This window comes from Molothrus ater, chromosome 7, assembly GCF_012460135.2.
Source record: "Molothrus ater isolate BHLD 08-10-18 breed brown headed cowbird chromosome 7, BPBGC_Mater_1.1, whole genome shotgun sequence".
In the NCBI taxonomy this organism is placed as follows: Eukaryota; Metazoa; Chordata; class Aves; order Passeriformes; family Icteridae; genus Molothrus; species Molothrus ater.
Window position 1 is genome coordinate 25,308,968 of NC_050484.2, and position 27,340 is coordinate 25,336,307.

The following is a 27,340-nucleotide window of genomic DNA, read 5'->3' on the forward strand; positions in this document are numbered from 1 at the left end:
TCTGGGGTTTGCTGGCTTTCCTAGGTATTTCCCAGGATGTTTACTTGGCCAAGGGCCTTTGTCGCTTTCCTTTTTTTGGATCTGAATGATCAATAGCTAAAGCAAAAGAGAAGATTTTCATATTTCCCATTGTATTAAGGAAAGGGCCTCACAAAGTTCTACTATGATGAATCAGATGTAGGGAAGGGAGTAAAAGGTCATTAAGAATTATGAGTTCACAGCTGGCTGTCTCAAGAATGCATGACACCTGAAGATTTTATTTATAGCTTCAGAAAACATTATCAGAGACTTTAATAAGGGAAAGAATTACCTGCCTTGAAAAGAATAATCCCAAAATATCCCTATTTCTCCAAAGGATTCTTTGGTCTACTAGCACTTTCAGGAGCAGCACAGTTCCATTTCCTACATCTTCTCCACAGGATACAGACAAGATAGTCTCTTAGCATTTAAACTAAAAAAACAACCCAAAACAATCAGGGGGAAAAAAAAGTGGAAGTGGGGGAAGGATTAAAAAAGGATAATCTTCCTAATCTGCTTCCTGGCTTTGGCCACCAACCAATATTCACTCAGTGGTCTTGCATCTAAATGGATGATAAACAGATTTTAACAATTGCATGTGGTCAGCCTCATGCCAGATACAGAACTGACTGGTGTCAGTGCCTGTGCACTGCTCTCACAACAGAGAGCTGAGAAGCTGAGGGAGCTCTGCTCTCATAGGGAAGTTTGGCAGCCTGTCAGCTGTACAATATCCAGTACTTACAGGAATCTGTAAGCCCACATTGTCAGAACCCCATACCGCATGGAGACTACTGCTTTCTTTGGTCTAAGGTACAGACATAGAAGATTCATTATCTGGACACCTATTATAGCTAATTCAGAATCTGGATACCATAAAGACTCAAATTTTTCCCCTAAAAAAATATCTTAGTCATTAAAAGCAGTTATTTAACTCTTAAATTTCTTCTCTGCATACATTGTAAGAAGACAGAATAGTTCTCACTGAAAAGAACAGAAAAACCATACATAGTCGCAGCTTTTATCTTTTCCTTTTCTGGTGTTTTCCAGATCTTCACTGAATTTTTTTTTCCCCTTGGAACACACAAGACAGTAAGAATGTGTGTTCTGTATGGAAGATCAAAGAAAACTGTATGCAGTGTCTTTTATTTACTTATATGACTTGTGTGGTGTGTAACAAACAGTAAATTTTGCCTAGATCCAGCATATATCATGTTAGAGCAATCTTTTCCCTCTTCTCTTCATTCCCAAAATGACAGTGCAGCATTGAAGGCTCTGGCAGTTTTACCCCTTCCTTTCCACATTTTATGCAAGCTGAAAACACATTACTATTTGTACACTGATAAGTAATCCTGATAAAGAAGGCTGGTTTTCAGCCTGGTTTGAAAGCAGTATTTTCAGTTAGAAAAGATTGTAGAATGGATTTGAAAGGTTAAATTCCTAGATATAACTCTTGAAAATGTGGGTCCTGTTGTGCACAGATTCCCAAGTATCCCAAATGATTCATGGAAACAGGGAAGAAGGGGAAAATATGACTTTGAAAGTCACAACATATTTGAATACAGAAAATGCACAAGAAGAAATCTAAAGCATCTTTCCAAAGTAGCAGAATATGGCACAAAGATGAAGTTGAGGCTCAGATTCAGAGCTTTGCAGTGTATCTAACTTAGCAGCTCAGACAGCTTGTGTTGTGGTATTAAAAGGGCTTCATTGGGAATACAGAAATCACTGCTCTGCCTCTGCCCATGGGACCCTAATGAATTCATTTGCCATTAATTTCAAGAGGTCACCAAAAAGCTAAGTAACCACCATGACTGTGGTGTGAAGAGGCCTGCAAGAAAGCTTTTACCAATTCCCTGATGAGACCCAGGACAAGCTATCAGATGCTGCTCAAGACACTGCGAAGTACTGTTACCTACATTCTGACCTGCTTCAATTCATCAATGGTTTCACTTCTGTACCACACAGCACACAGCGGGGGAAAGCAGCAGCAACAGCAGGGGAGGAAAATTGACTAAAAGCAGGAAGCCTTCCAAGCAGTGAAAATATTTGTTTGTTGGGTTTTGGTGTTTGGGTTTCTTTTTGTTGTTTTGTTGGTTTTTGGGTTTTTTTGTTTGTTTTGGTTTTTGTTTGTTTTTGGTTTTTTTTGTTGTTGAAGCTGCCAGAATGGCACAAACAAGCATAGCAGAGCATTGTAGGTCAGGGAGGAAAGGGGCAGCACCCTCCAGCAAACTGAAGTGAAAGGCAGTCTCCTGCCTTAAGTCATCCTTCACAAGCACACAGGCTACTGCAGCTGTCCCACCGTGCTAAACAGCTTGCTCTACAGAAGATCATGTTCTCTTTTGAGGACCTTTGCAATGCCTCAGCCTCCTAAGGTGAAGTGTCTGTTAATATATCTATCTTCTTGCACAGTGTCTCAAGATCTATTGAGCTACCATTGTTCTTTTCACAGGAACCCACAGGGACAAGTACCTCTCCCCTCTGATCTGCAGGCCCTTTCATAGATGTTGAGTAAGCCTATTCCACGCACAGTGTTACCTCTCTTTTAATAGAAATATTGATTACTTTGTAGTGTCTGTATAAGTTGTCCACATTTTGTTAAAAGTGTTCTTTCTTTGTAGTGCTCTAGTACAGTCCCAAGTGTTATAAAGTATGAAAAAAATCCAGATAGGAGTCTCAGCAACTGAACTTCCATGGATCATTTTTAACTGTCTTTGGACACAACAGCACATTCCCATCACCCTCAAACAAACTATTTTTAAAAGATAATCAGACAGCCAAACAAGCAAAAATCCCCAAAATTGCTCATGCCATTTCCCCCTGTAGAATTACTCACTATGCATCTCACAGAAAACAAACTCTTAAAGAGAGCATGAAGTGCTGAAAGGAATCCTATGTCTGGGGAACTGGAAGCTACACTTAAATGGATGGCCAGAGATTTTAAGAGGAGTTCATAAAACATTCCCATATAGTAAGTAAAGCAAAAGTCACTCACACCCGGTTTCTGATGCCAAGAGTAGAAGGCCACAGGAGGTTGTTTCTGAGGTGTTATTTGTATTGGATTTTAAAATGGTCTGAGGGGACAGAGGGTTGAGCCATCAATTATGCAACTGTAAACGAAGAACCTTTGGGAAGGGAAGCAGAAAATTGTATACTTAGAGAATGAGCAAGGCATTCAGGAGAGGTTCAAGGTTAACTCCTTTCCTTCGCTCCTCTGACTTCTGGCAGGAGTTCACATCACTGTACAAAGCCCAGGGAACAGTTCTGGAGACATAGGAAAGTAATTCCTAAAATTGTGATTTGCTCAACACCTTGAGGGATGCAGCAGGAGCTGTTGCAGGAGGAAGGGAAGGACAAATACAGCCCCTAGTCCACTGAGACCATGTTGTAGCCACTGCAGCTCAACTGCCATGACTTTTGTGTAAGGCTCTTGTAAGTCTTGCTGTCAATGGGCCTCAGACTACTGGCCACTGTCTCACTGCCAGTACTGCTGGAAATGTGAAAAAAGTGCACAGCTGTTGTGTAAATGGGAAATCTGATCAGAAATTAAAACAGAAGCTATCCTGTTTTAGAGGGAGTGTATTTGTGCAATAGGAAAAAGAGAGAGGCATGGTAAGTTTTCCTCCCCAGCAGTGAATTCACACTGTAAAGTAGAGCTATCTAGTAGTTTCTCAAAAGCTGAGACAAGTCCACACAAAAAGTTTTTCTTAGATGCACCTTGTGGCTACTGGAAACTTTTAACAGGGTTTTTATAGATACACAAGCAGGAAGCAGTGAGATGGATTGCAAACATCCTTTCTCCCACTTCCCTATTTTGTTTCTAATATCTAGCCTAAAATTTAAGATGTGCCTTTCTACCCTGAAGCATTTATTATCCTGAGCACCTCAGCCATTTCTTTCAGTTGATTAAATTCTGTTTCTGCCCTTTTCTAGAAGTACTCCAGTTTAGCCAGGGCTTTATAGCTTGCTGCTGACTAGGCAGGGAAACTATCCCACCTCCTTCCCACTTTCTTCCTTAGCCAAGATACAGGAAAAAGAACAAGGCCCTACTCTAGCATTTCCAGGAGGAAAGTCTAAGACCTTATCAAAGGACCACTCACCTCAGCTCAAAGCTCAGGAAAACTCCCCACAGACATTTCATCAGACCCGCCACAGCGGGAATAAATTGTGAGAACGCTCAGCACACATCACAGTTTAGACAGCCACAAATTTCAGAAGGCTTCAACCCATACAAAGTAACATTACACCACTTCAGAAGGCTTCAAGTGTTTGCCCTTCTTGTTCTTTAGCCCAACCTTTTATACCCCCATGTTGATGCACTGCACCTGTGTGCCCTCTGCTCCCTTTGGTGATTGGTCAGTGCCCCTGGGCACTCCGTGGCTCATTACCTTTAATGCTGCTCACCTGCTTCTCACAGCTGTAGTCTATTAGGGATGAGGCTCTGCCTCAGCATCACTCCCAATTACCACAAACTGTGTACCTACAAGCAGATTTGTGTCCATTTCCTGTAGGACAGTAGTCAGGGCAGAAAAGATACAGAGCCCTGACATGCAGAGAGAGAGGAGAAGGTGAGGAGATACAGTCTCTGGGTTGTAGGTTCAGATGTTAGGAGGTTGCAAGGATAACACTGCAGGGTTAGGACAACAATTTCAGAGCCTGCACAAGGTGATCCAGCATGTTAGGACAAAAGGCACTTGTTAGATGCTTCCTCTTTGAGTTGGAAGATGTTTGTACTGTGTTTGTTTGTTTTGAAACTATAGCACAAGAGGGGCATGGATCATGGAATGGATGTGCTTGTCATCCTGTACATTCTGGAAACTGCTTAACACTCTTCTGCCTTTTATTAATGAAAGTATCAGGCCTGACACAAACATGAAAATGATCAGGTAATGCTCATGGGAAATTAAGTGACGAGTTCAAAACAAAAATACATTTTTCTCTCCAGTTGGTTGATTTTATTTTTTCCCTGTTGAAGAATACAAGGAGTACAGTAGACACACATTTTTAATTGAAATCAATGATCTAGTGTTTCAAGCCACATCACCTAACTCAGAACCAAGCAAAGTCTTTCCATTCATTACAGTGGGCTTTGGATGAAATCCATGCAGCTGAAAGTGATGACTTGCACTTTCATACGCAGTCAATGCCTGCAGTTTTTAAATGTATTATTTTCTTGCTATGTCTCTTTAAAATGCTATTTGCCATGGTGTTGTGTAATACCCAGATATATTAGTTTTAACATGGCTCTCCATTTTAAAACTCAAATTATTATGTTTCTTATATAAGCAATTTTTATGAAATCAAATAATATAATTTATCAGAAAATGAATGCTGTTTTTCTTTAGTTTTCATCATTATATAAAAATCGTTCTTTTGTTGAAAGGTTATGTTTCACTGCATGCTTAATAATACTTATTTCCAACTGTATCATTATAATTAATAATAGTGATAGCCTTTCTATAAGGTATTCTAATTATATACAACCTCCAACATATCCAGTATGCCAATTCTTTGATCATCTAGACCACAACATGCCATTGCAGACTAATTGCTTTTCCCTCCCGTATGGGCATTGCATTCCTCAAACATTGGCAAAAGAAAGAGCTTGGATGCATCAAAATATTCACCCAGTCCCAGGAGCACCAGGAAGCTCTCCCATGTCCTGTAACTTAGACAAAGCCATAATCTTTGTTCTTAGGCTTGAATTAAAGCCTGTGGTGTTACAGATTACAAAACCCCTATGCATTGCAAGACTTTCCCCATTCCAGAGGGTTTGAAATCTAAGGAAGAGAGGTCAAACCAGGCATATACAGCTGGTCTCAGGAGCACTGGCCAGAAAGCAGCAGAACAGCAGCTGAGCTACTGTAATTCTGTCATAAATGAGAGGTTTAAGCAGGAATTTGAAGGTAAATGCTGCTGAAATCCTGTGTAGGTCCCTCTGCTCTGGGTGTCACTTTGTCACTGAGAAAAGTCTATTGTTTTTACCAGAAAAGACAAAAAATAGTTTGTACTCAAATACAGTTTGTACTCCTTTTCCCACATAAAATCATTTAAAATTTGTAAGATTTCAGCAACTTTCTCACTCATAATGATGGGTAATCCATTAACAGAAAAAAATTAACAATGACTAATTACAAGGAGTATTAATTAATTAAAAATAGAATGAATGCCTTTGTCTGAATGAATGGCAACAGGGAAATGCCCTTTCATCACTGACATCCAGGGCTGAATTGGTGACCTCTAAACCTTCCTCACAAAAATGGCAGAGCTGCCTAATGCTCCAGCTGTCTTAAACAGAATGACTGCACAAGTGCTTCCTTATTCTCCCTGGTATTATACAATACTAGAGCATTGCCAGGCAGACCACATGAGCTGGCTAAAATTAAATGCAAACTCTAATAAATGGCTGTCAGATAGGAAGATGGTAACAGAATTAGCAGAACCTGGATTTGTTCCATTTGTCACTGAAGTTGCCTCATCAAATCAGCAGGAATTTCAAAACCTCAGGCTTGAATGAAAAGATGAGAAGCAAATTTTTGGCTAAAAAAACAACACCCTTTTTTAATTGAAACAGGTCCTCATAGGTGTTTTTAGAGAAGTGATGAATATCTTGACCCTGTCTGCAAGCAGTTTCCTTGTTACACACATGTTCAAAATACACCCAGGAGTATTTGGCTTTTTACAGGTGCTGACAAGAACACTCAGCTTTGACAGTAAATATCTACCTGTAAATTTTTGTTCTGAGTCACACAGAATGAGGATTTCAATCCAGTTGTGCTCCAGACTGCAAGGGCTCCTGTGACCAGCCACAGCATCTCTCAAAGAGGGCTCAAAATTATTGGATTTAATCATCCAGTTACAGGGCAGGGTCTGTGACTGGGCAGTGCTCAGCTAAGTGGAAACCTCTTGCAATGTCCCACTACCTCAGTGCACTCTTGGACAAACAGGAATGCAAGTCAGATTGCAAGATGCAAAACAATGGCAGCTTCAGGATCATCTTTCAAGGCACAGAGACATTTTGGTTTGGGTTTGGGTGGGGTTTTTGATAATAATATAATTATTAAATGTAAATTAGAATTGAATGTTAACAGATCAGGAATCATTAATTTAACTAACTCTGCTACCAAAATCTCCTCTTTAGGCATTTTTTATTAGGATTAATCAAGCTATTGGAGGAATGATCAGAGTAGCAAATCCACCTTGCATGAATATTTTAATTTCTGGTTTTTTTCTATAGAAAGATTTGAAAATAGAGATAAATTACCAGTTGCTCTCAGATTAGAAGCCCTCTTCCTGATTTTTAAGGCAGTTATTTGCAAGCCAAGCCAAATATTCAGGTATTATGTGTAAGAAATTAACTGACTTTGGCACTTAAGGTGCCAAAGACTGAAATTTTGTGAAGACAAAAAGTCAAATGAAAGTAAATTTTTCTTCCTATAAAGGAGCAAAAATACTGCTGGCAATGTAACCCTTAGTAATACCAGCTCCTCTTCCTTGCTAAAATTAAGATAGAGATAGGACTAAAAAAAGAAGTACCTTCAGCATAGGGATGATTTATGAATCAGGACTTGTAAATTCACAGTGATAGATATATATTTTTCATCTTCTTCATCCTGAAAGAAGGAAATAATAATGATTTTGCTTATATGTGGCAAGAAGAAATTAACTGCCACTAGAAATATGATATGTACTTACACCAGCTATGAATCTGCCACACAGACTTGTCCTGTTCAGCTGAATGTGTGCCCTGATGGCCAAAAGATCCCTGCCTAGTGGAGTTTAAAGAGGCATCAGTGCCTCAGAGCCTGGCAGTTTCAATCTTTTCCTGGACTCTATGGAACTGGACAAATCCCAGGAAATACTGACCTGCTTGCACTCATGACTTTTGGCTCAGAAAGATGGTAGATAGCACACTAACTCCCACAAAAACACTGAGTGGCCCCACTGAAGGCTGCCCTTAAAAATGTGAAAAGAGTTCGATTGCTTGTAATACCTTGTTTAATATTTAGCACAAAGTATAGGAAAAGCATTTTTCCCTTTCTTGGGGGAAAGATGGCAATGCAGTGAAGAATTTGACACTTGAAAACTTGGTTTTTTAGAGACTTTTAAATTAATAAAAATAATTTTTTCCCATCTCAACAGAAAACAAAAAACCTCCAAATGATCTAATGACCTCAATCAAATGATATATTTCTATTTCCCTAAGAATAGGTGATGGGGTTTTGTTTGTCTTTTTCCTCAGAATTTCAACCACAATGAGATAAGAATTCTTTTTGAGAGAGAGAGATAGAGAGAGAACCCAGGAAATTGAGCAGTGAACTCAATCAGATAATGCAATATAAAGAGATGACCCATGACTGGATGAATGAAATAAAAATAACATGTTAATTGGAAAGAAAATCTAAAAGGATTATTTCCCCAAAGAAACAAAAGCAGGACTACAGACCTAACCATGAAAATACAAGGCAGGAGGACAGGTGAAGTTAAAATTTGCCAGTCTGGGATGGGGTATTTACTTCCATGGAAGATAAAGGCAGTCTATATTGAATTAGAAATAAGCCCTAATAAATAAGTTAACAACAAACATCACACCAGAAAGGTAAATCCATGAGAAACTTATGCTGACTTTGACATCACTAAGAAACCTGTCTAGATAGTAATTTCTGACTTGTTTTTGTAACCTGCTCCCATCCAGATTATGTTTCTTTTAAAACTCAGTGCTCATTTTGCATTTGCAGTCGTTCAACTGCCCTGCAAGAGTGTGGGAAATACACAGACTCCTCTGGGATTTTGCCCTCATTCATTAGCTAGTTTTTCAAGATGTTTCTGGAGAAATTTATAGACCAAGGCTTACACCAAGCTCTTGGCCTAAGATATTTCAACAAGCAGTATGAAAATAAGTTTTGATTCTTACATTGCAATTACCTGAGACGGTCCACAGAACAAATAATTACTGCCATAATGCTTTAAAATACAATAAATTAAAAAGATCGTGACTCCAAATTAAGTTAATTGGTAGGTGAGAAAGATTAAGACCGCATTCTCAAACTTATTTTCAATTATTTGAAGTGCCCAAAATATATTGCCATTGTATTTCTGTGCACCTGCTAATAATAAACTATCATAGCATATTAAATAAGAACTTAATGCTAAGACATCCTTAGGCATGTCTCCTTAGGGTCTAGATAGAGCTCCTTCAAACAATACAATGCACAAAATAAGAGGTGTTGTATAAAAAATGCATATATGTTGATTTTTAGCCAAGTCGTGGAAAGTCTTATTTCTGCATATTTGACTAAGCTGTTCTGAAAGTAAATTTAATTTAAGGTCACCAGTTATGCATCTTACACAGAGGTCAGGAGAAGCAGTTCAGGTAAACTTTTTATTTTGGAAAAACTTTTTAGTATACAAAATTAGCCTTTTTCTTTATTATTGACTTTATACAATAATTTTTATTTTCTTATTTTTAAGAGCAACCATTGCCATTATTTTCCAACAATCTCCTGAATGTAAAAACCCTTTTCACCTGCGAGTGTAGGATAGAATAAATTACTGTCTTCTGAATGCTGAATAAATTTATTGTCTTGCGAGTGTCAGAATTCTTGCAGTGTACAGACATAAAAAAAAGCCCCACATTTGTTTCCAGAGAAGGCATGGTGCATAAGCAACAATCATGGGCACTTGGTACAGTGCTGGCCATTTGTAAAGGATGTGAACCAGTTTGAATTTCTGAAAAGTCAGTTGCCAATATAAGAAATGTGGTAATTCCCTGTGCATCATAGAGGAGGCCTTGAACAGAAGTTTTGTTTTTCCTAAGCGTTTCTGGTGATCAGAGTGAAATTCATTCTTTTACATACTTTATTTGCCTTATTTATTTGTTTGTCCGTTTGGGTTTTTCTAAGGAGTCTCATTGATGTAGGTGTTTACAAGAAATGTTTGCAGAGCACTGCAAATCAAAATTAAGAAAAACACCCTGAAAGTTCAAGCAAACATGCAGGGGTTGTGTTTTTCGGCACACTCTGGGTCACACAGAAGTGATGAATCTTCCTCATTAAGAAATATCTCAAGAGAAAGGTATTACAGCCCAGCTGGAGGGTGTAAATGCCCCCATGATCCATCACAAAGGAATCGTATTTCCACTGTTGGCCACACAGGCAGCCTGGCATCACTCTGACTGTTTGTACAAGCTAAATATGATCAGTTTAGAAAATTCTGTTTATTCCATGCCTTCTCTGATACGTGCATGAACATTTTCCCTGGGGCAAAGATTATTTCAGAAAAATTATATGTTCCCCTGTGAATCTGGAAATCATGAGAATATTAGGATCTGAGTCATTGATCAGTCACAGCTGGGCACACAAGATCGCACTGTATTTTAACCAAATGAAAGACTGAAGTTCCTTGCAGAGGAATTTGAGATAAGAGGAAAACCTTAAGGAAAGTATCTTTCAGTGACGTGGAGCTACTGCTCCTACAGACTAGAGCACAGTGTGGTATCAGCATGACATGAACCAAACCAGTTTGACATTTCCAAACTCCATTTTCATATAACTTTTTATCCCTATGAAAAATTTTGATATTTCAGTTTTATTTTTTCCTGACTCAGGACCAAGTGTCAAAATAACAATTTCTTTTGGGGCAGAAATTACATTTTATATTAGCTTTTTCATGAAGAGTGATATCTCAGTTTCTTATTTGAATTATCTCAATTTTTACCTTCTCCCATTCAGCCTCTGGAGAAAAATAGTGTATGGTAGAACAAAGAATTCGGGGGTTGATACTTTCATTTTATATCCTCAGTTCTCAGGTAGTAGTTTGGATTTAAGAGGTTCAGCCTCTTTCTTTTCATAAATCCTGCTTTAGCTGGCTACATTAAAAGGCATGGGATATCCACTCTGCTGCTGGCAAGGCTCACCATTGTGTGTAGAAGTTAATAAGTTCAGCCCTGTAAAGACCACCCTTGGGGGTATTCCACAGTTAAAATGTAGTAAAGAGCACACAGATCTCAAAATGCTTAAATATCATTGAGAATCCAACAAAGGTATTTAAGCTGTGTGCTCTAGTGCCTTTCTGAGTACATATTTTGATAATTTCATATCCTACAGGAACCCACTGGAGGCCTGTTTTAATTTTGACTGTAGCATTTTGCACTACCAGTTCCACCTGGCTGGGGAACAGTGTCTTTCAGAGCAAGAGGAAGATCCACTCCTTCTCAAATTCGTATATTTAAAAGGGAAATCTTTCCAGCTGTGTAGCAAACACAATGGTAAGAGGTGTAAATTATAAACTACTCTCCCAAATTAAAAAAAAAAAAAATAATCCCTTGGCCACATAAAAACAGGTCCTCGGATCATTAAAATTTCCAATTTTGGAGCTTGTGAAGAACCTAAATCAGGCAGAGCCAGATTACCCTGTCTACAGGATAGAGGTTCCATTTCTCTAAAGAGAAAATATTCTAAGTGCAGTAAAGTTTGAAGGGGGAACGGATGTATATAGAGTCCTTTTCTTCATGGCCAAGTCAAATTTGATATTTCTCATTTTAATACCCTCTCCAGGGACATTTCAACCCTTTGATACAAGTTGCTGTAAAAGAAGTGTGACCTTTTAAGGCAGCATAGGAAAAGACTCCAGAATATCATATGGGTGTTGGAAGCAGGAAAGAGCAATATCTGTGAATAAAATCAGTAGATTTTTGACCAGCAGAAAGAAAGGAAGGTGCCTTCATATGGATTTATGCCATCACTTTGAACAATGTGCCCTCTCAGATGTCTAATAAGCAACCAGCTCTTGCTACAGCCTCTCTCACGGGAGGAAGTAAATGGGTCTCTTGTTTTTTACCTGCCTCTCTATTTTCACACTGTAGAAAATAACTTCCTTGAGACCTCCGTACTACTGTCAAGAATGTGGTTGAAATTGCCCCGTCAGCTCAGTGTTATGGTGGAAGAGGGACAAAATCAGACATTTAAGCAGTTATACACATATTGTTTCACACACACTCATGCATACAATATGATCAAAGAAGCCATATTTCCTTAGGAAAACAGCCTAAAAATAAATGTAACACTACTTTTCTGACAGCCATTTGGAGCTTTGGCAGAACAAGTTTTTTTATTCAATAGCATTTCATACTATTTCATACAAAGAAAAATAAGCTACAATATTGCTTCCCATACACCATGAGGAAAATTATTTGGCCTCTTGGGCCCCTTGCTATTAATCTCCATCAGGTACCCCTGCCAATGCACCCCCAGAGGCCATGATCCTGTAGAAACACTAATGCCCATGAGCAGCCCTATAGATTTGAACTGTCACAGGCCTAAAGTTTAGCATTCCTGAGAGATCACTGTCACAGGAAGTTCAATTTTTAATAAAATATTGAGAAGGTAGGTCTGGGCAACATCCATAACCCAGGGACATGCTAATGAAATCCTCTCAACCTGCCCATTCTGCTCAGAGGCAATTTCGCACCAGAGGTAAAGGCACTGGAGTCAATAAAGTTAGGTTAGGAGGGACTTGCCCTGTACCTACAAAATGTCTAAACAGTACACTTGGCAAAGCACTTGCCAAGCTGAGATGGGAAATCAAAGCTGGAAGACTGAGAGTTGAGTCCAGCTCTGAGGCCCTAAGTAATGTCACAGATACAATAAAGGAATCAAAAGTTGTATATAATGAATTTCTGCTGTGCCAGCTAAGAACTGTCAGTCAGGGGGGTGGGCTTTTTCCCAAGCTAATTACACTTCAGAGTTGATCTAAAATCCATAGGTTTATAAAGAAAAAGCTTTGGTGGGATTATTTTCAGAGTGATCAAGGTTTTCCGAAAGCCTAAGAAGTCAAGCATGACACAAGAAAATATATTATAAGCTGGCTGTTGCAATTATAAATTATGCAAATCATGGTCTTTTGAACTCCTAATTCCTGTAATATTAAGCACTAATTTAGCTATGTGTGGCTATTAAATTGTGTAATTTTTGCAAGTATTTCAGCTCTTTTCACAGAACATATAGTTAGATGAGTAATCTCAAAATTTTTCTTGCCAATTAAAGAGTTTTGAAAAAAAAAAAAAGGAGGATACTGTATTTTGCTTACCCTACCAACCTGGAGTATAGTGGTACAGCTATAGATGCAGGTAAGTCAGAGGTCTCTAAGTTAAAAGGTTGCCAGTGAGAGACAGAGCAAAAGCCTTTCAAGTCATACTTCAAGGTCCCATGAGGGAAAATTGATGTCCCTTCCTTTTTCTACTTCTCAGGTGTCTATATGTGCCACCAAAGAGGCTCTTTTTAGCTTTGCTTTCGTCAATTAAGCAGGCAATGCCTTCTCTGTAACAGATCCTCAAAGAGTTTGGAAATATAATAACAGCACTCATTTATTGATTGCTTTGATCAGATACTAGGCAGGAGGGAAGAAAGCCTCAACATACACATCAATAAACAACCTGGAGCCTCTAAAGCCATACTGAGTGAGCTTGAGAACTAACTATGAGACTGAGATGCTCAAAAAAGAAAGCTTATGACAGCAAATCAATATAAAGCCTTGTGGTAAAGATGCTGAAGTAAGAAAAGGAATGTTGGGTCACTGTGAAAAGAACTCTGGGCTGCATTAAAATAATGAGGCAACTAATAAGGGAGACCATTTCCCTCTCTCCAAATGATTAGAGAGGAAGCTGGGAGTGACAAGGTCCAGGACAAGAGTCAGGCTAGGCTGAATCATGGCACTGATTTTGCTGAATAGTTCTGACATCTGACAAGTGGCTGGTGCTTAGATGGGCACTAATGGTTCCTGAAAGCCTGAGGGTTTGGATAAACTCTACAGGGCTATATGAGCTTTTTATGTTGAAATTGTTCCTGGACTGCTTGTAGTATAGATATGCTGGGGAGAAGTCCAGAAAAAAACATGGCAGGAGATACATAGTCCTCTATTGAAGATTATTAAGAGAAAATGATAGGAAAAGGCTTTCAACTGAGATGAAAGGAATGTTTCCTGGAAAAAACTGAAAGTCCCACTACCTTAATAGTGTTGTTTGAAAGAGCCAGGCTGTGACACAGTCAGTGTCTGAAAATTTTAGCATCTATTACGTTATATTCTGTGCATTGTAAACTGTAAGTTAGAGCTGCCTATAGACATTTAAAATTCCATTGATGTGCTTTTCAAAAGTTTAATTTCTTTCGTAAATGGAAACACACAAGATGTTTTTAGAAGTCTAGTCATTCCCCTGATACAACAGACTCTAAATTCTCAAAGGGAAGGCTGTTAAGTAGATCTAAGGCTGTGCAGATCCACAGGTAGCTTCAATTGATACTCAGTCCTGAAGTGCATAAAAGGTACAAGGCCCAATTCCAAAGACAGTGAACTCCGGGATATGAAATGATCATGAAATTAAATGGAGGTTCAATGAGTCCTGGAACTCTAACATTCCAAATTCTTGGAGTGTGTTACAAAAGAATCTTTAATCTTCATGTTCAGACTCACAGGAACCTTTCCTCTTAGCTCTTTGGAGGTATTTGGGACTCAAACTCATGAGTGTAGGACCATGGGTTTACTAGCACTCCTTGAGTGGAAGCATGGCTATGAAACATGCACATTTATTACTATCTGTTTATTGTCTGTGTGATCTTTGTCTCCATTAGTTGTGGATGTTTTGCCCCTCAGCAGAAGGTAATGTAAATTCTCTATGATTTACTAAATGGGTACAGGCGTGCCTGCAGGCTCACAAGGAATCACAAATATAGTAGGAAAGGTGACCACAAATTTGCTAAAGCAAATTTGGAAGGAAACAAGTAGTATTTGAACACTGGAGCCATCAAAGATTGTTTTGACCTAGAATTTGTGTCTTGTAGACCATCTTTGACATAAAAAGCTTTAGCACTATGGCAGAAGTGCCTTGCAATCTTGTTCTTCTGCAATCTTGGTCTCCCAAACACTTTCAGACGTTCTCCAAAGCTGGGACAAGATAGATTATGCACAGCTGTCTACTTCTGGAAGAAACATCTTGAGCTCTCCAAAATATCCAAAATAAGTTAGACAAGTGCCAGACAAACCACTGAGCCCACAAATGGCCCACCTTCCCTGTGGCAGGGACTTAGCCTTTGAATGTCCAGGCTCCAACCAAAGCTTTTTTCTGCAGCTCAGGCACAGACAATCCACATTAGATGTGAATGCCATAGTGTCTAAAACCACTTGAGATGACGGAGCCATTTCCTACTCATACAGGATACAGATAGATGCTCTTTTCCTTCCAGCAGATTAAACAGACACAGCGAGCATTTGAGCTTCACATCCCTGGGAAACAAGGCTAAGAGTCTCCTGTGAACTGCTCAAGATCAAAAGTAGCAAGTTTTACCAAATCCTGTTGCTAATGAGGAAAACATTCATTACAAGTGTTCTCAAAAGTAGCAGTATGTTTTCTCCTAAAAAATGGGTATCACTGACAAGCACTATTTGTAGATATTTGGTAAATGCTTAGAACTTTATTTTTTAATTCCATAATAAACCCAATGCAGAAGCTGATGAGCCAGCAGGGCTGTGATACTTTTTTTGCTAATTATGTGCTAAGTTTTATGAAACTAATAACTGTTTTTAATAATAGTAAGGAGGAAGAAGCTTACATTTACAGACCACATTAAAATTTGCACAGGTAATTGGATGGTATGGGAATTCAAGATAAGAATAACTTAATTAAAATGAAATTTTAAAACAAATGACCCATGTTGTTCTCAACCCCTTCACACCACCTTAAAACAATAATTTACATCTCGATAATATGTAATCCAAACATAGCCATAGCTGGGTGTTACGACTACAGGTGAGGAAAGGAGGTAGGCAGAGGACAGCTACACAAATGAGGAAGGGAGAATTAGAGGGCCTAGAGCTCACCTATTCAAGATACACTCCTAAACATCCAGACCACTGGAGAAGCAAATGACCTCTAAGAGTCCCCTAAATCAGGCAGTTATAATTTCTTATTTTCTTTGACTCCCCACAGTTTTTTCCATCTCTACTGGCTACTTTCTCATTGGCCATCCCCATCAGAAAAAATTAGCTTTGTCCTTGACAGGATCAGGCCTACATTCCCCTATTCTCACCCAGCTTCAGAGCTAATATCATCTCTCTTCCAATTCCTAATAAATCTTATGCTTTAGCTAGCAAAAATCCTGCATATCTGTTCTGTGTTTTTACTACCCAAGTTCCAATTGGAAAGTTTTTTCTCCTAATCTCTACGTGTCACATTACCTCATCAAACAACACTCTTCAGATTCCCATTTAAAATGTTTCTAGAGGAACACAGAAGAGTGTGCCTGAGCTTGTGTGAGTCTTAATGATTAGAGGGTCCTCAGGAGACATCTACATGCTGTATGAAAAGGGAAGGTTTATTAATTCTTGTTATAGCTTTGGTACCTATAACCAGAGAGATCCGCTGTGCTTGTGCATCCACATCCTGGCACCTGTTACCCTGCGCCCAGTGACTCAGTAAAAATGAACAAAGGATAAGTGAAAAGAATTAATATCCCAAATTAGAGAAAAGATAGAGAGTGCAAGGGACATCCTCAATGTCCCATAAACTGTTCCAAAGCAATGGAGTGAAACCAAACTCTTGGAACTCCTGCCCAGAAAGTATTGTTCTCCTTGACAATGTGTAACATTTCCTCAACCAGTGCAGTCCCTGAGTCACATGTCACACAAGAAAACACATTTTTACTGTAGAAGTGACTGGTCACTGGCACAGATTTCCCAGAGGAATCTCTGTCCTTGGTGATATTAAAACATGCCTGGACATGGTCCTGGGACACCAGCTCTAGATAACAGCAGTGGGGGGTTGCTCACGATGACCAACAGGTGTCCCTTCCCATCTCAACTGTTCCATAATTTTGTGATCTTTACCCTTCCAGAATCCCAACAGCAGCAGTGACTGCTGTTCCCATATCTGAAAATGACTCTCTCTTCCTGTTGATCAATGTTGGAAAAGTCTGCTGCTAAAAGGGAGGCCAGGCCTGGGGTTACACAGTGTTCACTCCTCTACCCAATTTTACAGTGCCTTTTACAGGACATAGGTGGGGAAATGCGGTCAGTACTCAGCTTTTATTTCATTTTGTGTTTTCCCCAAGAAAACAGCTTTTCTCCAATAGGATAAAAATAGCCTTCCACAATTGTTCTATCCCTTTAGACTTAGTGAATAATTGAAGAACGCTTTCCCAGTAGTTGGTAATGAAGGAGATTTACTCTGAAGCTTTCTCCATTATCCAGTGGCAGCACTTTCCTCGTTGCTGAGGTTGCCAGAGAAAGCAAGAGGTGACAGGTGCTTGTATATCTCTTCATGAACAAATGAAGCAAATTGTGCTGCCATTTCTCTGGGAGTAAATCTGCAGTAATTCCATGGGATATCTGAGACAGGCTTTGGACTTACTCAAAAATAACTGAAAGCAAAATGTTCAATTGCATTTTTCATTTGGCATGTTCAAAAGAACATGTGACTAATCGGATTGACGTGCCTATAAATGTATGACAAAGTGTCAACCCAGATGGCTTGCTTTTTTTGTCAGCTCTTTCCTCCTACTGTCTTGATTATTCACCTGTGGGTACCAGCATTAATCTAAAGGCATTTTTCCTGCTGTTACATTGTGGTTCTTCTCTGCCCATGTTAACCAAATTCCTTGAATTTATTTCTTTCATGCTAAATAGATACTCATATTACTACAAAAGTTTCCTACAGCAACCACTGTCATCTTAGACTGTCAGCCTACAGAAGGAGAAATCTGTGCAAATTTCTGCCTTTATTGCCAGCATGGTTTGGCTTTCCTTCTCTTTTACAGTAAACATCTTCCTTGTTATAACCCCAGATCAGGGTTTCCTTTCTCTACTTTTCACTGAAAGATTTAATTTTTCACAGAGATAGGCTTGAATTACCCCACCATTTAGGATTCCAAAAAGATGCTGCATACTCAGCTGCTTTGATTTTCTTGTAATTTCTTTCATGGCTGTAATGACATTTATATAAGCTCCATCTTAAAAGAGAAGATGTTCATGTTACCATCATGGGGGGGAAAAGGGGAGTGGAACATTTTTGTTTAGCTAGCCCTTGGATTTTGGGGTGTTTTTATTTTAGGAACTTTCCTTCTTAAAAGTCAGCAAGAACAGGGGAGCTTTTAAAAAGTGTAGGGATGCTCAAGGACACACGTAATAGAGTAAAAATTCAAGCCCCATAAATTATGAAGACTATTTAGGTTTCATTTATCTATGGACTTCTAGCAGCTTTAGTTGTAAAGAAAAAACAAAGTTCTGCAGCTTACTTCTCTTCTCAAAGGAGGAAATTAAAGATTTCCAGATATGGTACTGAGACATTTGGATGAAGCATTTCGTCATTTTCTTTTACTAGAGCTTTATGGATAGTGGAAATCCTAGAAGACGTGAGACTTTATGTAACCTGGATGGAGAGCTTAGTCACAGAAAAAATAAACTACTAGAAGCCCCATGCTGAGATTTGGCATTGAATTGAACTGAGCCAGTAATATGTTTTAGAGGGTGAAGGAACAGGGTACAGAGTAAAGCATCATTTGTTATGGTTCAGACCTTAACCTGCTGTCTCTAGGATACTGAATGTTAAAAGGAATTGCTGTGCTTGTGTACACTGCAAGATTGCAAAAAAGTAATTAAAACTTGTCCTAATTAAAAAATAAAATTGCTGAGGCAGAATCATATGCCATATTTGTGAGAGTGTTCCTTTATTTTCTCTTCATTTTATATTTGCTCTCAAATCAAACTCCCTTTGCCTTCTGGTGCACAACACTAAATCAATGGACAATACTATAGTTTGTTTTATTTCTTTTGGCTCTAATCTTCATTTTAAAATTTTCATGTTCATTTGTAGAAAAAAAAACTGCATTAAAAGCAAATTAATAGAAAATTATCTCATGTTTCAGAATGAAAAAGTCATTACTTTGTTTAAAGTGCCTAGCTGCAAACGTCACCTATTCTTCATCTGAATTATCTGACCTTTTGGAGGTTAATTGATGACAAACCATTGCAGCTGGCAATGTTTCTGGAATGATCCTGACCATTCTGGGATGAGATGTCAAGGATATGAAAGGGACAAGCAAAAGCATGAGGAAAGGCACCACACTCTTTGAAAGGCAATGAGGAAGGAGTCGGGATCTTTCAAGCCAGAAAAGTAGTCAACCCTTCAGATATGTAAGGTCAGAAATATTTGAGATTTTCAGCTGTTTTTTCCCCAAGACTCCATAGGATTTCATGGACAAAACCTGTGCCACTCCTGAACCTCAGAGCTCATGTCCTCCCACTGAACTGTCATTCTCAGTGAACTAATGTTACTCTAACAGCCTTTCTAGGACTTCACAATGTGCTGTGTTTATTCTTTTTCTTCTATTTTTTTTTAAATAACCCTACCCAAAAATCTTTTCCAGCTGAAGATATTCTTTGGAACCATGGACCTTTATTATGTTTAATGCAAAACCTAAATAACCATTCAGTATTTCCAACATTCTCACGAGTGCACATCCATTGGGGAAAAAACCAGTTTCTTCCTTTAGATTCTGTTAAAGTAGTTGCCACTAGTTAGAGCCTGTGAAAGCTGTATGAGTAGTTAGTTAAAATGCTGGTAGGACTCCAGGAGGCAAAGAAATGAACTCGTGCTGACCAAATAGGACTCAGACTTTTGTCCAGGATTAGCCATCTCATCATGCACAAGAACAAGAAACCCAACTGTACAGGCACGTATGTTCACTCACTAATGAAGGTACTTGTCACCACAGGATGGGGACAGTTAACACTTTAGCTGGACACAGACTCTCCTTCCTGTACTGCTAAGCACAGAGCACTTGAGTAAACCAAGATAGGATTCCATCAATTTGATTTTCAGATTCTGTTTCAAAAAACCAAAAGAGCAGACAAAGTGTCAGAAAATTACTGGAGAATGGGGAGTTGAATTGAAGGGAAAACACACCTCCCATTTTCTGCAGACTCTTATTCATACTGCTGGAATCTCAGTAGTCCAGAAATTTTTCTTTATATCAGGAATTGGAGTTGCTACTTGCACATCCCCCCTGCCAGCTTAATTTAACACCTTGGAGATGCTCCTGATTCCCTCTTAACTGTACATGAAAGAGTGATGTGCATAAATCTCCATTCTAAAATTATTGCAAATATTTCTTTTTTTAAATTTTTTTGGTCATCTCTACAAGGGAAAAAATAGGCAATGGAGACATTTAACCATGTATTACATTCTGGCAGTTATTAATAAAGAAACATAGTTTAAGTATAGTTTTTCTGGTATTAATGCTTTGTGTGATGATTTTGCTTGCTGAGTTCAGCTCTATTATATGAATCCTTTATTACAATATCATCTTCCAGTGCTGCCAGCATTTCTTCATGGCTTTAAACTTTGGCCAAGTAGATTTCAGTAGATATGACAAAAGTTAAGCATGAAAAGAACTGTTCTCACTACTGAAATGTATTTCTCATTCCTGGAGGGCACTGTTTGGAGAAAAAACCTTCTGAACTTGTTTAATTAGAAACTAATGTAGGACTACAAAAGTAAAAGGGTGAGTGAGAGTGAAAAATCAATTTTTGAAAAGGGACTTTTTGTAGAGATTTTGGTTCATTTATAGGCTGCGAATCTTGCAGAAAAGCTGATTCTTACACAGTTCTGCTTTTCCATTTAGCCATATAATGAAAGTACGTATAAACCAAAACAAATAAAAAGTGGTTGGGGGGGACAGGGGAGGGAGTTGATTGGGGGGTTTTGGGGGCCTTTTTTAGGAAAACATAAAAATATATAGCTTGATAATAAAAGTCAATTGGCTATTTTTGAAATGAAAAATTGTTTTAAAACCCTGGAAAAACTAAGCTAGCCTGAAACCTAGAATAAAACTTTTTTTTTTTCTGCATAATTTGCCAAATTTTAGCTACGTTTAATAACATCTTTGTTCTTGCAGAGATTAGGTATCATAGCTTGATGTTCATGGTGGGTGAAAGAGGAAAAAAATCCAGGAAAAATGACTGCCTTAGAAAGATTTTTACCAATTACTGTATCACCCTATTGAATGTGCTGGGGTCTGGAAATATTTATGAGTAAGAATGTCTTCTACTTTACTACATATACATGATCATGGGACTTTATCTTGCCACTGCAGAAGTCAATTAAAAAAAAAGAACTAATTTTTACTTTAATTAGAGAATAAATCTCTGTCTTCAGATACAGCAGATGTGTTAATACATGTGAATAACTCTAAGAATCTCATTTAAGTCTAGCACCAAAAGTGACTGGACTTCAGCTATTACACTCATCTAGTAAATGGGGCAAAGAAAGCTACTCTCTAGCAATATCTTATAGGACAGGATTATAAAAGAATATGATAAATATTATTTACTTCACAGTAACTCCAGCATGAATTTAAATATTTTACAGACTGTGTGTGTATATGCTCTGTTCTATAGTATTGATTCTAAAACAGCCTAATACCACATTGAACTGTAAGGAAGCTTTGCAGTACTTCTTTTGGTAAAATACTCATAATCCCTTTTACAAAGGAAAAAATGCTCAATGAAGTGTAATGCTGCTATCCTCAGACAATTTTTCAAAGATTGGGCTGAGTCATACATTATATTAGGGGGTGATAGGGGAGATTACACCCATCAAAATGAAAAATAATGAATGGTTAGCAAACATTTTCTGAAACCAGCAATTATCGAGGACAACTATTTGTTAGGTTGCTTGTAACCATGATTAATAATCATTAATTATTTTCTTCTAATATATTTATTGCTACTTTGAGCTCATACTATGCATTCTATTAGCAGCAGTATCTAGCAATATGTATTAGCTGCTACTCAAAAGATTCTGCTTTCAGAAAGACATATTGCCCTGTGCTAGAAAAAACAGCTGTGACATGCAACCACCTTACAAGCTTTCAGGACTTCAGTGAGGGAAATGAGCATTTATCTCCAAGAGCAGTTACATAATGCACCTTTCATGAAGGCTTTCTAAGTACATATTAAAGCTGAAATATTCAAAATGAAATTAAATTATAGAAGTCTTGACCTGAGGGTTGAGTGAAACATGAATAACAAGGAGATCTGTGAAAAAGCATCATTCAGACCTAAAAAAAAGTAATCCAAAACATTTTTCTGGTTTGATCTAGCCTGCCATATTACTGCTACTTCCAAAACACCAACACCTGCAAGCTATTTTATGGAGCTGATAACATTAAGTTCACCTAACAAACGTGATTTTTTAAGAAAAAAAGTGTTGAAATGCATTGGAAAAAAATAAGATCATGAAAAACATCCTCTGCCACAACCTTAGGGATCAACATCCTTTACCTAGAGAAGACATACAGCTCCTTATCAACCAGACAGCATTACACACTATCACACAATCACAGAATCAGAGAATATGCTAAGTTGGAAGAGACCCACAGGGATCATTGAGTCCCACTCCTGGCCCCGCACAAGACACCCCAAGAGTCACACCATGTGCCTGAGAGCATTTTCCAAACACTTCTTGACCTCTGGGGTCAAGGCTTGGTGCTGTGATCCCTTCCCTGGGGATCCTATTCCAGTGTCAAGCCACCCTTTCAGTGAAGAAACTTTTTCCAACATCCAACCTAAACATCCCCTGACACAACTTCAGCCTGCTCCCTTGGGTGCTGTCACTGTCACCACAGAGCAGAGATCAGTGTCTGCCCCTTCTCTTCCCCTCATGAGGAAGTTGCAACTGAGATGAGCTCTCCCCACAATCTCCTCTTCTCCAGACTGAGCAGACCAAGTGACATTTCCTCTGAGGACCTCACTAAATGCCTGAAGAGCCTGAATTCTGATCTCCTCATATCCAGAGTTGCAGCTTTGCTGGCACTCTCCCTTCTGTCAGCAGAGATTTTAAACTCAATCTCTGTATGTCACCCCAGTCATCTTTGTTGCATTATATCATATATTGATTGTTACTGTCCTAAGGGAGTGTGAAAAAGGTGTCTTTAAAGAGGGGGAAAAAGAAACCTTGCTATCTCCTGCTCATTATTTTTATAAGGGATACTTTCTGGTAATGTGGTCATTTATGACTTGAATATTGAGACAGGCTCTGTCTTCCTCCTGCTGCAGCACAATTAGTAAGGATGGTGGGAAATTCTTGCTGGTTTTACAGTAACTTTAATTCCCAGTAGTCATGGTTGTGAATGTGACACCTGATTAAATAAAGGCACATGGATATAACTTTCTGTCTTGGACACTGCTGCTTGTAGGAACTGTCTTGGTCTAAGTGTACAATGATTAAACTTGGTCTTTACATTGAGGCCACTGTTCCCGTTGAAACCACTCTTGATGTTAAAGCAATATAAATGACTCCTTATTACAACCTATTACTCCTCTGGTAGGCTGTATGAAAGTTGGCTCCATGCCACGAGATTGATTGTTTTCTGAATGATTAAGTGCCTCAAAATTAAAGTTACACTATTAATTGCTTCAGGATTACTATTTTGGAGTCATTATATTCAAGAAAGGTCTGTCCATACAGTTTACTCTCAGTTGTCACTACACCATCAAATATAATGGTGGGTGCACACAGGATAGTAACATGCATGGCTACAGCAGTATTTGCAAAAAAAAGAATTCCATATAGAAGAAATATGGAGAAGATGAAGTTATATTTAATCTGTTTTGCATTGCAGAGGGTATTGGAATAAATTTAGTTTTTCTGTGTTTTTGGAAGCTGTGTAATATTCATTTATGTATCAAGGAAATTGATATGTTGGTAATATACCTGTGTATCTGTACTTTAGGCTCAAAATATTAAATTGTAGCACTGAGATAGAAAACTGCACAAGAACACATTGCCTGCCCAATCCCACAAGCATCCTTTTGAAATGTATTAAATTGTGTAGATGAAGGAACAGGAGCCCAGAAATACTCATCAAGTGCCCAAAAACTGAGCATGAAGGTCAAGTTTAGAACTTCAGTGTGCATGGCTTAGGAACATGTTCAAGGTAGTTGATCCTCCATGCTTCTGAAAAGGTAAAATATCCAGTGTGTTCAAACTGTCCTAAAACAAGTTCTGCACAGAAACTTGATCGCCTTCAATAAACCGTCTCACAAAATAGTAACGTGCAACCACTGGCTTCTGTCATTCTTCTATAGGGCTGTTTTGGAGGGCTTTTGTTAATTTCTTGCAAGCATAAAAGGGAGAACTGCACATTGCAGTCTTCTGTTTTGTTTGGTTGCAATCACAGGTGGGCAGATAAGCCACAGGATATTTATTTAAAAATCTAATTAATGTTGTGTCTCTCACTCACTGAATTCAAATTTTTCTCCATTTTCCTTAGTTGCTAAAAACTTCTTCACAGATCCACTGATTTCATTTTCAATTCCTTTCCAAATGTAGAACTATTTCCCCTGTCTCTAATCAATGGAAAGATAAAAGCCCACTCTATGATTCAACTTTAAAGTCATAGACACTAAGTGCATTCTCTTCTCTAAATTCAATAGTCCTGTCCACTGTATTTTAGTTTTTCACAATTTTCAGAAAAAACAATTTGACAGTATTCAGACAAATGTAGACTCCTTTTCAGTTCTGTATGAATTGAACTGAACTTACACCTCACCTCTTTTCCAAGATCAACCTCAGAGCCAATAAACCATCTTGATTTTTTTCCCTGTTTTTGGATAAAAAAAGAGGCAAAATCATGAGACTAGCTCATATCCCACAGGCTAATATTCACCTCCAGTAACCCCACTAAAAACTGGAGAGGTAAGTCATGATCACAGGTGTGTTAGGCAGAGGTATTGCATAGATGAATTACCACTCTTGATAAGGTGGACTTCTTTCTCACCACCAAAATTGTGGCTATTCTCCTCTTGTGCTGCAGAAGCACACATAGGCCAGGGATTTAAATCATTACTTCTGCCACTTGCTTACAGAAGAGGATTCAAACATCTGTTAATTTGCTGAGGCAGGTGTTTCTCTTCAGATTCTCTAATTGCCCCTCTATACTTTGCATTTCTCAGGTTTGCAGGGGCACTGAGTTAACCAGTCCAGTTCATATTTCAGAGAAAATGTAATCAATAAATCACCTATATTAGTCTGATGTCCACACTTGGGGGTTTTATTATTAAGGATATTTTGAAAGGTTCACTGAATATTACACATTGAAATAAGTGTCTGTTGCCTTGGAGCAATTTCCAAGCTGTCTTGTGGAAACTAGAACACACTTAAAAGGATTTAGTAGTGGAAATCTTTCATTTAGAAAATCCATTTCTGCAATTCACATGTTAAAGGAAGAGAAAATGTTTCTTTGCCAACTTCAACTGCAGTAAATGCATGTGAATACCTCTCCACCCCTGAAACATAGCTAATTTCTGCAGGAATTCATCCCAGAGATATATTTCTGAGCAGGTGTTTTGCTTCACTGTTCACATCTTGAATTGTGTGCAATCCATCATATCTATCATTTTGCCCTTACACAGTCAAGGAATTTGGTCTTTTCAGCTGAGTGAGCTGGGGAAGGAGAGTGCATCACTTCTCGTTTTAAACATTCCAGAGTACTTGGCTACTGTGTATGTCTGAAAACAGTAAATGTATAATGAAATAGCTGGAAAAACAAAGCACAAATTACCACATATATCATGCTCCACATTTACAGCAGCAGAAGTAAAAGCACTTTGGAGGTATTTCACTTTCTCTCCTGATAATTGCTGCTGTTGCTTTTGCCCTTGTTTGCAGAAGTCATGAAGTCCTTCCATCTGTCAAGCCATCATTTCTCAGAAACGAAGATGATCCAGAAAAAGCTAGCTCCAGCTACAGGAGGAGGGCATCTCTAGGCACCCTTGGCAGGCCTCTTCCTCTGGCTCTGTCCTCCAGCAAGGATTTGCAGGAGGGAACAAAGAGTAGGTCATACTGGGCTTTACTTACAGGAGAGTGCCTATTTCACACTTGGTTTCCAAGACTCACTGAGGAAGGTCACAAATATTAAACAAAAAGGGATTTCCCTAACCTGAAATCAAATAAGTCCAAAGGCCTTGCTCGTAGCTGATTACCAGAACTAATTCTACCTTTGTTTCTATGGAAATTAAGTGTGATGAAAGAAGAATTGATCAAATTCCCAAGGCAAATTCTGCATGTAGACAACTTGAGCTTTTCAAATAAGCACTCTGGCAAGATACCTCCAATATAAATTACTTCATGAAAATGTGTTACCTTCCCTAAGCCTTGTCTATTTCTAAAGGGATGATTATGTTTCCCTGTCCCATGTGCAGATGGTGAGCTAAATTTCCTAAATACTGTAGGGATCTCCAGTGTAGAGTAAAAACTCTTGGTTTTCAGGCACATCTAAAGCATTTCCATATGAAGTTAATATCTGATCAGTTTTCTAGCCACGATAATTGAAATCTTATTTTGGTGCATTTTGTAAGTCATCATGCACATGGAGTTTAAATGAGCAACCAAGGCAATAATTTCCGCAGCTTCTGAATGAAAGACTGTGACAGATGTTTGGGCTGTAGGACTCAATATGAGTAATCTCGGGGTTTTTTCCATCTTGCTACTTTTAACCCAGAAATGATGTCAGGCAGCAAGTCCCTACACAACTTCTCTGAAATACTGGAGTTTATTACAAGTCAGGTTGTTAGATGGGACCAAAGCTGGCTCAAGTCTCAGAGGAAAGCTGCAATTTGTGATCAAAATATCACTGCAAAGCTTTCTAATAGAGGAAAGAGAAAGCTGAATAACCCCTTACTTTTCTAGGATTTCTCTCCACTCACAGAAATTTCTAATGAAAATTTACTGGAGCTAATTCTAAGAAAGAATCTACACTCCAAAGTTTACTTAGGAAACCAGCAAGAATAGACTGCCTGGGTGAGTAATTTGCAGTAGACCAGGAAGCCTCTGCTAGTTGGAAAGATTTCTGAATATTTGACTAGGGAACGAAGAGTATTTGCAAAAATATTATCTTAATTACAAGGATTTTAATGCTGACTGGGAACTTGTTTTACAGCCTTGAGTAAACAGACAAAATGACACATATGATGGAAAAGGCACCCTGTCTAATAAGGCAGTAGAGATCTGACTGCCTTCTGAGATTTGACCCACTGGGCCTTCTCTTTCTCAGATCAGAGCTGTGCTAAATCAGCCCCAAATGAATAATGAAAGCAAGCATCCTCTGGGCTGGCATTTTGATCCGAATACCTTGCCTCCACCTTTGAATCCATATCCCAGAATTCCAAAATCAAAGGTGGAGCTCCCACCAAAACAGAGGAAAAGAATACAGCACAGAATTTGTCATTCTGTCTTTGCTTTGTTTTCACACTAACATTATGCACATCAGTTTGTTTG